The 14,383-nt window shown below is 41.1% G+C and overlaps 1 protein-coding gene across 9 annotated transcripts in view; it reads left to right on the top strand.

Annotated features, from left to right (window-relative positions):
• The first annotated feature begins 907 nt into the window (after window positions 1-907).
• The window catches only part of GALNT10 (polypeptide N-acetylgalactosaminyltransferase 10), a 308,233-nt gene continuing 294,757 nt past the window's right edge, over window positions 908-14,383 (top strand). For all 9 annotated transcript variants that reach the window (XM_085001906.1, XM_085001894.1, XM_085001909.1 and 6 more), the window contains exon 1: window positions 908-1,119. The gene's annotated coding sequence lies outside the window, so the exon portion shown is untranslated. The remainder of the gene's footprint in view (window positions 1,120-14,383) is intronic.

The raw sequence follows: 14,383 nt of genomic DNA, 5'->3' as shown, positions 1-14,383 counted from the left end.
CGACCACACGCCAGCTCCCCATTGACTGTAGGGGAGGAAAATTTTTTCCTCAGCTCTTTTAAGGTCCCTGGCTGGGTCTGAAAATGAAACTGGTAGATTAAGGAGAAAAGCACACACATGTATTTAATAGAAGTTTTACAGGACACGCAAGCCTTCAAAAGGAAATAAAGACCTGAGGAAATGATTAAGCCTACATCTTTTCATGCTAGGTTTGGTGAAGAGCGGACAGTCGCGGAGGAGTGTGGGAGAGCAAGAGTATGTGGTCAGTGTAGGAAACTGGAGGAAACTCAGCAGGGCCTGTGCATATGGATTCTTCTCCACCTTCCTTTGTCTTCAGAGAAAGGGATGCTCCTTTCTTCCAGGTCCAGGCAAGCCCGGGCTAGGTCAGCAGCACACAGCTGAACTGCAGCAGGCACTTACCACCTCGTCAGTGACCTTCCTGCTTCTGCTGACCTTCCTTTAGCTTAAAATGCGCAGGATGCCAAGGTGCCATCTTTGGGGGTAGGTGTCCTGAACCCCATCATCACCCAGCTGGGCCAGGCCCCTCTGGCTGTCCTCCCTGGCTGCCTCAGCACTAGTCTCCATGTTCACATTCACCCCCAGACTCCGAGAACCCAGGCTGAGGGCACCCATACTGGCTCACCACACTCATGCCCCCACACACCGGACCTGCAGGCTCTGCCACTCAGCAAATGTCCACCTGAGAGTGGCCTGTCAGTCTTGGCTTCTTGCAGGACCCTCCGCACTGCAGGAGAGATTCTTCCGGAGTCCTCCCACCGCCTACCCTTTAACTGGCCTCTGGGGTGCGTGACACGCGGGAGATGGAGGGAGGAAAACTCTCGCGGGAACACTGCTCCTTAACGAGGTCCGAGGTCTGCACGACCGGCCTCTCTCCCTCTTCCAAACCGGAAGGGGAAAGTGGGACTGGCCGGGCCTGGCTGGACCGGTCTGCGCCTTCCCGTTCGCTCCGGGGGAGCCCACCCCTGCTGGCGGCCTCATCAGAATAGGAAGAAAGTAGCACCTTCAGACGCTGCTCTGGACCTTAGGCGCCCGTCGGAAGGGAAAGGACGGGTTCCCTCATCATCCTGCTATGCGGAGAACTGTTTATCACAGCAAAGAGTAAGTCCTCCCCTCAATTTAGCTCTTAGCTGCTTGGCCCGCCTCAGACGGCCTTCTCCTTGGCCCCTTGCCCACATGCCCCGGTCTCCTGAGCCTCCTCCAGATTCTCAGACCTTCCTCTGGGGCCTCTTCCTCTCCCCCTAGCCAGCGCCTCTTTGTCGTGTAGGGCTCAGCTGGAAGGTGGCATCCTCAGGGAACCTTCCTGAGCATCCCCGCGTGGAGGCACTCCCACTAGGGAGCCCCGCAGCACCGGTCTGGCCTGTTAGAAGGCCTTTTCTTACAGGCTTATTTTTCAGCTCTGCCACTAGCATGAGCTAGTGCTGGCGGCTGGTACTGAAGCACTCAATACCTATTTGTTGAATGAAAAAAGATGAGCTGTTCTTTTTCTTTTTCTTTTTTTTTTTTTTTTTTTTTTGGTCTTTTTAGGACTGCACCGGTGGCATATGGAAGTTCCCAGGCTAGGGGTCAAATCAGAGCTGTAGCTGTCAGGTTTCGTTACTGCTGAGCCAGGATGGCAACTCCTAGCTGTTCTTTTTAAGGGCAATTTGTTGCTGAAGCTCCCGTATCCTGGAGGATTGGGAAGCCTGGAGCTCTCGGAGCCCTCTGCTCTTCCCTCTAAAGAAGCCAGGAAACCCCTGAGCAGTGGGCACAGACTCCCGCTCGCCCAGGGCAAACCTGGTTCTGCCTTTCTGCAATGCTCCCTCCAGTGCTCTCCAGCAGCAGATTTGATGAGGCCTAGGGGAGCTATGTGGAAAGAGGAAGAAAAAGAAAGCGACTCAAACCCAACTCTGTGAAGCTAAAAAGTCACCAGGGCCCATTTCTCTCCTGAGGTCCACGGCCCCCCTCCTCCATGTCTGTGTTAATGGGGCAGTTACTAATGTTCCATCTGAGAGCAACAGAGATGGTTAAGGGCTGAAGACCAAGTCTCTGGCCATTAACCAGCTAACAAGTGAGACAGTGCATGCGCCAGCCCTTGGACGGCTGTCAAACACTGCCGGACTCTGTGCGCAGAGCAGATCCTCCTCTCAACTCCCTTTCTCTACCACCCTCTGGTCATGTGACCTTCGCTAAGCTAAACTCTCAGGCCCTGATTAGCAAACAGGGATTTATTCAGTCCACAAGTCTCTGCTGAACACCTACTTTGTGCCAGGGCCAGGGATTGCCTTCTGTCCTCTTTCCAGTGGTTTTAAGGAGAAGGAATACTAACTCAAATGCTTCCAGGGCCTAACCAGGTAATGGAAATTAAAAGGTACAGGGAACACCTGGTGTAAAGGGACAGCAGATGCTAAACTCCAGTTGGTTGTTGCCATGAACTTCCAAATTTGAAATTTGAAAATCTGTGTTTTGTGTGAAGTCTTATAATTTTTAAATGTTGGCAACAAATTTAAGATTTTAAGGATGTCCATGCAGGTCAAACACATGGGCTATATTTGGCTTGCCAGAGGGTAGCTGGTGACCCCGGGAAAGGCTATGAGATAATTGATGTGATGGATCCAGCTTAGAGTCTCTTGCCTTAGCTTAGCTTTTAGCAGTATAACTGTGATTTATAACACATACTCTAGTCGAAATGTTAATGTGAACCACAAGACATCTGTAGAGGATAGAGAGATCATTTTCCTGGAAAAGAAGGCAGGCTTCCTGGAAGAGGTGGCATGGGCTGGAAGACCAGGAAGCCTTGTGAAACCCATTACTCCTCAGCCACGTGATCACTCAGAGCATTTCATCAACTCCCTAATCTGAGAGGTAATCAGAAATGTCCCCTGATACTCTGTGTTTGACTGGGAAGACTCAACATCATGAAAATGATAATTTTCCCTAGGTTAATATATAAAACCTTGGTAGTCCCAATACAGTATCTTCAGATTTTTCCTACAGTTAAATGAGTTGATTATAAAGTTTATTTGGAAGAACAACAAATGATAGGGAAATCCTGAAAAAAAGAACAAAGAATTGGGGTTAGCCCTACCAGACACTAAAACATGCAATGAAGCCTTTATAATTAAAATGAAACAGAAGAGAAAAGTAGGGAAATACCTATTCATATGCAAATTTAATATGCCATAAAGACAGCTCAAATCAGAGGAAAAATGGACTTTTAAATTATCTTCACGTCATTGGAGAGCCATGCACAGAAAGATAAAATTGGATCCATTCCTGTCTTACATCAGGATAAATCCCAAATGGATCAGAAATGTAATGTAGTAAAGGAAACCATATAAGCACTGGAAGAAAACATTGTTGATATCCTCTATAGCCTGGGAATGGGAAAACTGTTCCTGTGACTCAAAATCCATAAGCAACAGAGAAAATACAGCTAGATTGATTACATTCAAAAAAAATTTTTGCATGACAAATGTTATAAGCAAAGTGAAAAGATAAATAGCAAACTGAAAATAATATTTACAACTTACATCTCAGAGTTTATGTATCTAATCTATAAAAGAAGTTATAAAATTAGAGAAGGAAAAACCAATAAGCCTATAGAAAAATAGGCTAGTGAATTGTAGCACTGGTCCACGGAGCAAGAAGTGCAAGTATCTTTTGAAAAAATGCTTAAATTTGCTCTTAATAAAAGAAATGTAAATCAAAACCATACTGAGGTATAATTTCTCACCTTTTCATTTGGAAAAATAAAAGTTTGACAAATTCTCTTTTGGTGAATCTCTGGAGAAACAGGATCTCTAGCTTTGCTGGTGGAAATGCATATTGTACAATCCCTGTAGAGGAGAACTTGACAATATCTGGAAAACTTACATATTTACCTTTGAGCCAGCAATTTCAAATCTAAAAATATAACTCAAAAATACATTAGCAAAATATGAAGACATATATATATATACACACACACAGGTTATTCATTAAGAACTGTTTGTAGAAGTTCCTGTTGTGGTTCAGTGGTTAACAAATCCGAATAGGAACCATGAGGTTGTGGGTTCGATCCCTGGCCTTGCTCAGTGGGTTAAGTATCCGGCATTGTCGTGAGCTGTGGTGTAGGTCACAGACGAGGCTCGGAACCATGCGTTGCCGTGGCTCTGGTGCAGGTTGGCGGCTACAGCTCCATATGCCACCGGTGTGGGTCTAGAAAAGGCAAAAAGACCAAAAAAAAAAAAAAAAAAAAAAAAGAACTGTTTGTAGTAGTGAAAGATTGGAAATAACCCAAATATCCATCCGAGGAAAACTGGTTAGATAAATTATAGTGATAGGGCAACCAACCAACCCAATTTGGGACACCTGGAACCTTCAGTGCTAACACCAGGAGAGTCCTGCACAAACCAGGACATATTAGTCACTTAGAATTGAGGACTGTGCAACTATAATGAAAGAATGAGCAATACCTCTTTATACCAGTATGGAATGATTATCAGAATACATAGTTACATGAAAAAAAGGAAAATGGAGGAAAGTATGTCATGTATACTACCACTACTTATCTAAAGAAAAGGTGAATACAACATACAATATGTACACAGCTGCTTATGTTAACAAAAGAAAGAATAGAAAATAAACCATAATTATCATTTTTAATTGTTACATATAAGGAAATGGAATAGGGTGGAAGGTACAGGAATATCAGCTAGGCTTCTGTGAATAAATCTTATTTTGTAGATTTGATTTGGAATCAGGTAAATTTTTTTTTTTTTTTTTTTTTTTTTTTTTTTTTTTAGGGCCATACCATGTCATGTGGAGGTTTCCAGGCTAGGGGTCGAATCTGAGCTGCAACCACCAGCCTACACCACAGCCACAGCAACACGGGATCCGAGCCACGTTCTCGACCTACACCACAACTCACGGTAACACCAGATCTCTAACCCACTAAGTGAAGCCAGGGATCAAACCTGCGTCCTTGTGGACACTAGTCAGATTTGTTTCTGCTGAGCCTTGATGGGAATTCCCTCATGTAAATATTCTATATAACTATAAAATAAAATTCAATTACAAAAAGAGTCTGGGATTAGTAGATGCAAACTGTTACTTTTAGAATGGGTAAGCAATGAAGTCCTATTCTGTTTTTCGGGTTTTTTTGTCTTTTGTCTTTTTAGGGCCGCACCTGTGGCATATGGAAGTTCCCAGGCTAGGGGTCCAATTGGAGCTACAGCTGCTGACCTACGCCACAGCTGCAGCAACGCTGGATCCAAGCCACATCTTCGAGGCCAGGGATCGAACCCGCAACCTCATGGTTCCTAGTCAGATTCGTTTCTACCGCACCATGACGGGAACTCCCTGAAGTCCTATTCTGTAGTACAGGGAACTTTATCCAGTCTCTTGGCATAGACCATGATGGCAGATAATATAAGAAAAGGAATATATGTATATTCTTTATATAAATATATATATATAAATATATATATATAGCTGGATCACTATGCTGTACAGCAAAATTGACCCAACCCTGTAAATCAACTATACTCTAATAAAAAAAAAAATGACTTTTGTTTCAGGCAATGAGACAGCAACTGGGGCAGGACCAGCCCTTCCACCATGGGAAAGTATACAAAGTAATTGCTGTTTTTAGATGTTGCATGACGTGCAGTAGAGGAATGTGATCCATTAGAGAAATTGCCCTGATTCTCTGCTTGGAGGTCTTGCTCCAGACCATGCAACACCAGGAAGTGGACTTCAAGTAGAGCACAGCAGTTGTGCTGAGCTGGAGCTGAGGGGGCAGATAATTAGAGTTTAAGGTTGCTAAAGCAGTTGAAATTGCAGGACTGGGTCTCAGATAGGAGCGACTTGTGTATAGAAAGAGCTATGAAATCTGCATAGGATCCCCTTAAGTCCCCTTAAGTCTGTAGCCAAATATAAAAAGTAAATGCACAGGACTAGATTCTGGAAAGCCTGGCAGAGAATAGCTACAAAGGAACTGTGAGCTGAATGCACATTCCGAATGTCACAGCTCTGGGACACATATGGTCTGATCATCCAGAACAGAGAGACCTGCTAAACACTCTAAGCATTCAGCCAGGATACTAGAAAAGCCACACCTTAGAGTGTAGGGCTATTATGGCTCCAGAGTAAAGACTAGACATATCTTTATGCGGCTTAAAATCAAGTCTTTAAATGATTAAGCTAACCCACTAGTAAATTAAGTACCTCCAAGAAAAAAAAAAATCAAAATTGTTTGAAGGAAGATATCAAATCCTAGACCCAATAACATATCATCTATAATATCCACCACATAATCACAAATTATTAAACCTGGAGTTCCTGTTGTGGCTCAGCAGTTAGCGAACCCGACTGGCATCCATGAGGAGACGGGTTTGATCCCTGGCCTTGCTTGGTGGGTAGAGGATCCGGTGTTGCTATGAGCTGTGGTGTAGGTTGCAGACGCGGCTCAGATCCCATGTTGCTGAGGCTCTGGCATAGGCTGCAGCTACAGTTTCAATTGGACCCCTAGCCTGGGAACCTCCAAATGCTACAGGTGCGGCCCTAAAAAAATATATATATATATATATACATATATATATATATACATATATATACATATATACATATATATACATATATACATATACAAAAATATATATATATATGTATATATATATAACCTGTGAAAAAACAAGAAAAGGAGACCATAACTAGAAAAAAAATAATAAAAGAAACAGATCCAGAGGTGACACAGGTATCGTAATTAGTAGAGAAGATCTTTAAAATGGCTGTTATAGGACTTTGCACTGTGACTCAGTGGGTTAAGAACCTGACATAGTCTCCATGAGGATGCAGGTTGGATTCCTGGCTTCACTCAGTGGGTTAAGGATCCAGTACTGCCATAAGCTGTGGCATGGGTCACAGATGTGGCTCGGATCTTGCGTTGCTGTGGCAAAGACCAGCAGCTGCAGCTCCAATTCAACCCCTAACCTAGGAACTTCCATATGCCATGGTTGGGGCCGCCCCTAAAAATAATACAGTAAAGCAAAGTAAAGTGGCTATTACAAATACATTTTAAGAATTCCAAGGAAAGGATATAATGGGTGAACCTATGGAAGAATATAAGTTAACAAATGGAAACTATAAAAATGGAAATTCTAAAACTGAAACGTATAATATTTGAAATGAAAAATTCAGTGGGGTGAAACAGAAGATTGGAAAAATGATCAATGGATTGAATATATGACAATAGAATCAATTCAAAGTGAGGTTCAGAGAGGAAAGAGGCTTAAAAAAAAAAAAAAGGAACTGAGCCTCACTGACTATTGGGATAATATCAAGCAGTCTAACATATGTGTAATTAGCGTTCCAAAAGTGGGGTAGAGAAAGACTGGAAAAGAAGCAATATCTGAAGATGTAATGGTGGATCTATTTACCCCAAATTTGTTGAAAAATACCAGTTTATTTCCAAGAACTCAATGAACCTCAAGCAGGATAAACAGAGGAAACATATAAGCACATCATGGTCAAATTGTCTAAACTAAAGATACAAAGAACATCTTAAAAGTAGCCAAGGCCAAAATATACATTATATGAGAAAGATGGGAAAAAATGGAAAACCACCTTTTTATTAAAAATGTGAACCGGGGGAGGGGAGGGAAGATGTATTGAAAGTGCTGAGAGAAAGGGGAAACACCACCCTGACAATCTAGAATTCTATATCCAGAGAAATAACCTTCAAAAATAAAAGCAAAACAGTGATATTTCAGAACAAAGGCAGAAAGGATTTGTCATCAGTAGGTCTGCACTGCAAGATATACTAAAGTTCTTCAGATGAAGCATGAGTTTAACTGAAGAAATGAATCGAGGTGAAAACAGTAAATATGTAGGGAGATCTAAAAGGTGCTTCCCTCCTTGGTTCTTAATTTTTGAAAATACAGTGGGTGTTTGTTTTAAAGCAAAAGCAATAATATATTGTGGAGTTTACAACACAGGTGGCTGTAAAACGTATGCACATAACGAAGGAGGGGCAGGGAGCACATGGCACTATACTGTTGTAAATGTTTTATATTACATGTGAGTTGATGCAGTATTAACTCTGTAGACTATGCTAGGTGAGGAATGCATACTGTTTCCATAAATCACCTATTAGGTAGAAAACAGGTTAGCTAAAAACCAATAGAGTAGATAAAGTAGAATACTAAAAATAATTAATTCAAAAGAGTGCAGGAAAAGAGGCAAAAGGGAAGGAAGAACATGCATGAGTATAAAGCAGATAGCAACAATTATATGACTTCACATTCAATTTAAATATATTCAATTTAAATAGATTGAACACTCCAAATGCAGACCTTTTCAGACTGGATAAAAAGGCAGGACCCCACTACATGCTGTCCTCAACAAATGCTTTTTAAATATAAAAGCACAGGTAAGATCAAAAGTAAATAAATGTGAAAAGGTATGTCATGCATTAGTAAGTGTAAGAAGGCAAAGGTTTCTTGGACAGGACACAGAAGGCACTAACCATAAAATAGTGATAGCTTTATCTTCCTCAAAATCAAAAACTGTCCTCATCAAAAGATACCATTAAGAGAATGAAAAGGCAAGCCACAACTAGGAGAAAATGTCCACAATACGTATCTGACAGAGAATTTTCATCTAGAATATGTAAAGAACTCTTATAACTCAATAACTGTAACAGTTCAATTTTCTTTAACAGCAGAACAATTGGACACTTTCCAAAAGAAGATATACAAATGACAGATAAACACCTGAAAAAGTGCTTTATGTTACTAGTCGTTAGGGAAATGCAAATAAAGCTATAATGAGATATAACTACAAATCCTTCAAAAAGGTAAAATTGAAAAGATCAACAACTTTAAATGTTGGCAACAGTGTCTATTTCTGACAGCTGTAAAGCTGGGCAACCCCTTGGGTGAATGGTCTGACAGTTTCTCTTAGGGGTTAAGTATTTAACTACCCAGTAATTCCATCCTTAGGAATTTACATAAGAAAGCTCAGAAAAAGACTATGCATATGAACGTCCTGGCAGTTTTATTTATAATAACCAACAATGGGAAGCAATTCAACTGTCCATCAACAGATTCATAGATAAGCAATTGACAAATATTTGTAAATGGAATACTATTCAGCTGTACAATGGGATAAACTACAAGCTGAATGAATCTTAGAAACAATGCACTGAGTGAGAGGAATCAAGACAGGAAAGATTTCATACTGTGTGAATCCATTTATATAGAATTCCACAGGCAGACTGATCTATGGTGAAAGATAGCAGAGCAGTTGCTGCTTTGGTGTGGGAGATGTGTGGGGGTGGGAGTGGGGATGGGGGGAGGAACAATAGTATGGAGTTCCCGTGTAGGGAAATGCATAGTGCTTTCTTTTATTCTCATACTCACAGTAGTTCTGAAACAAGATGTGTAGGTTTTTCTCCACCTGACCAATTCCCTAACACCAGCAGGATGTCCTGCAATTCAATTCATTTCTGGCACTATCTACCTGGAGTTAGCATCAGATGATCCAACAAAGCTGCCTCCACTGCTGATGCCAACTGCAAGTTCTAGGTTGTCACCTGTACTTCTGACAGAATGACTGTAAGTGGCATTACTATGACCCCCCCTTGGGTTCAATGATTTGCTAGAATGGCTCACCAAACTTCAGGGAAACACCCACATATCTTTGGCAGTTTATTATAAAGAATATAATGGAAGATGAATAGCCAAATGAAGAGATACAAAGGATAAGTTCTGGAAGCATAGGAACTTCTGTCCCTGTGGAGTTGGGGTGTACCACCCTCCTGGCACATGATGTGTTCATCAACTAGGAAGCTTTCTGAAGCCCATCTTTCTGGAATTTTTATGGGGGCTTCATCATATTAACTCAATTTCCAGCCCCTCTCCCCTTTCCAAGCTTCTAATCATGGTTTGGACTTTCTGGTAACCAGCCTCCATCCTATAGTCCAGAAAATTTGAGGGGACATAGAAGCTCTGAATCAGAAACTGGAGGCAGAGGCAAAAATATATATTTATTATTTCATGAGGAGCTTTCTGGGCTGTAGGCATTTTCTATCCTGCTGGGGCTAAGAGCTACGTAAGTTTATACATTTGTCAAAGGTCGTCAAACCTTTTAAAGGAAACCTGGAGAACCGTTTATAAAGCAGAAACACTAAGATCTGATAATGTCACTGTGGAAATTATACCTCAATTAAAAATAAAAATAAAACAATTGAATTAATTATATATGAGTTTGTCAGCAAAACCATATATACAGAAATAGTCCAAGAACTTCAAAACACAATAATTTGACTGTACATCCTAAATAGTATATATTCTAAGGACAAAAATAATTGTAAGAAAAGATCATAAACTCTTCAGTAATCACATTTGTGGTGGTACTGTTGGTATTATTATTTTCAGGCTGTACTGTGGGAAAAAAAAATGAGTAAGTTGATATTTTAATTCTATCACTGTCTTTGTCATTGAGAACCTGAATTCTCCTCTTAAGAGAAAGGAGATATAGGTAGATTTTTGAAAGGGTAAGCAAAAAATGCTAAAGCACTGAATTTAAATAGGATGAACTACCATTGAACAGTTTACCCTTGGCATACTTTTACCCTTAAGGTATGATCAAAGCTCTGTCTACTGAAAAGGCCTAAAAGCAATAACCAACTAGTGCCAGTGAGCTCTCTTAATAGCCGTATTACCATCTTGAAATATCATTTCCCACCACTAGGAAGTAGGGATTCTTGTAGAAGTGGCTGATTCAGTTCCGGTGCAGTTTTTAAAATATACAAGATGAGCCTAGAAACATCTCATTCTCAATAACAAGGAGACAATTGACAACTACTAAGGACGTGTCAAAAGGACTCAGTAATCAACTTGAAGAAGAGGTTCCCACTGGTCAAATATGGGATCATCTGAGCATTCATAAGAACACTAACTGCAAAGGATTGAAACAATCAGTATTCTAAACCCCTGAATTCATTATGTTATCTAAACAGAATAAGAGTGAAGGCCACAGAGAATGCAAGATAATCAACTTGTGAAAATCGAAAACTGGTGAAATGGAAAGAGTCAAGTATTTATTCTGTATTCTATATTCAAAATATATCCCTGGAAACCTAATAGTAAATGAGGGGACGTCTTCTTGAAACATTCCATCTAATAAGTGAAGAAGAATATTTCCACTTTGCAATCCCTAATGAATGACTAGATCTGGCAATAGGCAGCAACAGCTAACAGCACAAGCAGGTCAGTCAGACATGGACCTCCTAGTGGAAGAATACAGCACTCTCACCAAAAAAAAAAAAATTGAAACTGATTCTGACCAAGTCTCTTGATTTAACTATAGAGGAGAGGAAAACATGTTAAATAACACCATGGGGATGCAGTCTCCAAATTAATTTATCTGTAGGCTACTCTATAGAACAACTTGGTTTTTTCCCACACACAAATTGCAAGGTTAGAGAGAAGAGAGGGAGGGAGAGAGAAAGTGAAGCAACAGTGTAAAGAGACTTAAGTGATTTATCAACCAAACCAAAAATGTGGACCTTATTTGGATCCAAAATCAAATAAAGAAAAAATATATTATGAGACAATTAGAAACAAGAACACTGACTGAAAATTTAATAATATTAAGAAAATATTAATTGTATGTATGTATGTATCTATTTATTTATTGTCTTTTTACAGATACACCTTTGGCATATGGAAGTTCCCAGTCTAAGGGTCCAATTGGAGCTGTAGCTGCTGGCCTACACCACAGCCACAGCAATGCTGGATCCAAGCCATGTCAGTGGCCTACACTGCAGCTCACAGTAACACTGGATCCTTAGCCCACTGAGCGAGGCCAGGGATCAAACCCATGTTGTCGTGAATACTAGTCGGGTTTGTTAAATGCTGAGGCGTGACAGGAACCAAGAAAATACTATTAATTTTAGATGTGGCAATTTATTTTACTTTTTATTTTTTACCGAAGTATGGTTGAGCTATAATATTGTGCTAGTTTCAGGTGTGTAGCATAGTGAGTAAGTATTTTTTCAGACTATATTCCATTATAGTTTGTTGCAGGATAATGTGTATAATTCCCTGTGCTATACAGTATATCCTTGTTGTTTATTTTTATATTTAGTAGTTTGTGTCTGCTAATCCCATACCCCTAATTTGTCCCTCCCCTCTCTGCTCTCCCCTTTGGTAACCACAAGTTTGTTTTCAATATCTATGAGTCTGTTTCTATTTTCTATATACATTCATTTGTATTATTTTTAGATTCCATATATAAGTGATATAGTATTTGTCTTACTCTGACTTATTTCTACTAGGCATAATATACTCTAGGTCCCTCCATGTTGCTGCAGATGGCAGTATTTTTTCTTTTTATGGCTGAATAATATTCCATTATGTGTCTGTGTATGTATATATTTCCTTCACATACCGCTTTTTCTTAATCCAGTCATTTCGTGGTGGGCACTTGTAGTTTTAAAAAGTTCTTATTATTGAAATACATATTGAAGTTTTTGCAGAGGACATCATTGTAAGAGGTTTTAGGGATTGGGAGAATGATCGAGAGAAAAATATGACCATAAGAAACATTAACATGCAACAAGCTTTATTGTGATTTTTGGATAGTTGTGTGAGAGGAAAAATCCATCACAGCATGAGACCATCCAGAGCACAGGGCCAGGTGGGGGTGGGAGAGAAGCAAGGGAACACTCAGGGGTGAGGATCAGAGAGGGGCAGTAGGTGTCTAGATGATGTATGCTACTCATCGGTATAGTCAGGGAACTTGGAGGACAAATTGGGGGCTCATACCTACAAGGCCCCATTTTATCAACAGTCAGCAGCTGCTGGGTGAGGTTTTAGGGTGTGCAAAGCGGCAGTCTCCAAGTGCCTAAAAAAATCTGCTTGTTTGGGATATTTTGAAAACAAGTGGATGCGTGAAAATTTGAGTTTGGCTCCTGTGTGCTTTTAAGCTAATGGGCCTCAGCCTGCAGTGAAGAAATAAGCAACCTAGGAACCAAAACACAGAGGCCGTCATCATCTCTTTTTAACAATATATAAACAACATATGATTTCTGAGATGTCCTTCAAAGTAATCTGGGAGAGCGGAAGTGGGTGCGAGCAATGAAAGAAGGTTGGCTATGAGTAGCTGATTGTTGAGGCTGAGGGATGAGTACATAAGGATTCATTAATATTCATTATACTTTTGTATAAATTTGAATTTTTTTCTATGAAAGATTAAATACTCCCTGGCTTTCTGTGATCCAAGAAAGAGGGCACAGATGTGTCTCAATACAATCTAGGTCTGAAAAGCCTTCCCAAGAGGCTCAGCTTTCCTCTGGGGCTTAAAAGAGTTGCTGTTTTGGAGACCTTTTCTAAGGTTCAATCATCTGGAAGAGTATTTTGAGCCCCTAGTCCCTCAGCAGAGAGTCAGCAGGGCTCCAGGAGAGAATGAAAAGTGTAGCAGCAAGCCGAGGACCAAATCAGATGTGGGATTTAGATGGAGGGAGGGTGAAAGAAAGGAGGGAGACACAGCCAGGTGAAAGGCTGCCCCCCCCCCCCACCAAGACCAACTTTTATTAGTCTGCTCAAAGCCAAACCCGGGCAAGAGCACCCCAGGAAACCATTCCTTCCAGGAAAGTGGGTGAGATAATGAAATGAGACTGGCTGTGAGTTGCTACTTCCTGAAGCTGGGTGGTGGGTTCAGTGATATTCTTGGTGCTATTGTGTAGGTTCAATGACAGCCATCCACTCGCTGTGTGACCTTAGGCAGATTCCATCCCCTCTCAGGGCTACCAACCACTTCCTCATCAGTGCTCTAAACTTATTTATAGAAGCCGCAGAAGTAGGCTACTCTGGGTACAGGGCAAAGGGCTGGAATTGTAGCAGGAATGTTTTTCATTCAGAGATCACTGAGCAATAAGCTTTGGGAAAGAGGAGAGAGCTGATGGGAGAGAAAAGGAATAGTGAGGGAGGAAGGTTGGGGGGGGGTGTCACAAAAACAGAGATGTTGCAGAGTCCTTCCCAGCTGCATAGGGAGGAAGAGATGGAGGCATGGGAGGCAAAATGTAGAGAAACACTTCATTGCAACAATGTAATAGAAATCAACCCATCCCTGCCTGGCTCCAAGCCTGACTCTTGAATCATCAGTGAGTAATGATGTGGAGCCCAGCAGGCAGACACTCAGATTCAAATTTGAGTGATGAGTCCTTTGATTTGTTTCCATGAAGATCCCTCACTTCAAAGACCTAAGGGTTTGGGAGCTGAGGGCCAGCAGCTACTGCATAAAGAAGAGGAAAACAGCTGAAAGGAGTTTTTGCCACAGGTGCCACAGTTGAACTTTGGCTCATGGTCAAAGCTGCCGGCTGTGGATTCAAATGTGA

The sequence above is a fragment of the Sus scrofa genome, chromosome 16, assembly GCF_054392235.1.
Source record: "Sus scrofa isolate SSC_HxYL_T2T_F1_AM1 chromosome 16, Sscrofa_HxYL_maternal_Yorkshire_Landrace_v2.0, whole genome shotgun sequence".
In the NCBI taxonomy this organism is placed as follows: Eukaryota; Metazoa; Chordata; class Mammalia; order Artiodactyla; family Suidae; genus Sus; species Sus scrofa.
The sequence above is the reverse complement of the archived record's forward strand: the minus strand, read 5'-3'. Positions and strand labels throughout refer to the sequence as shown.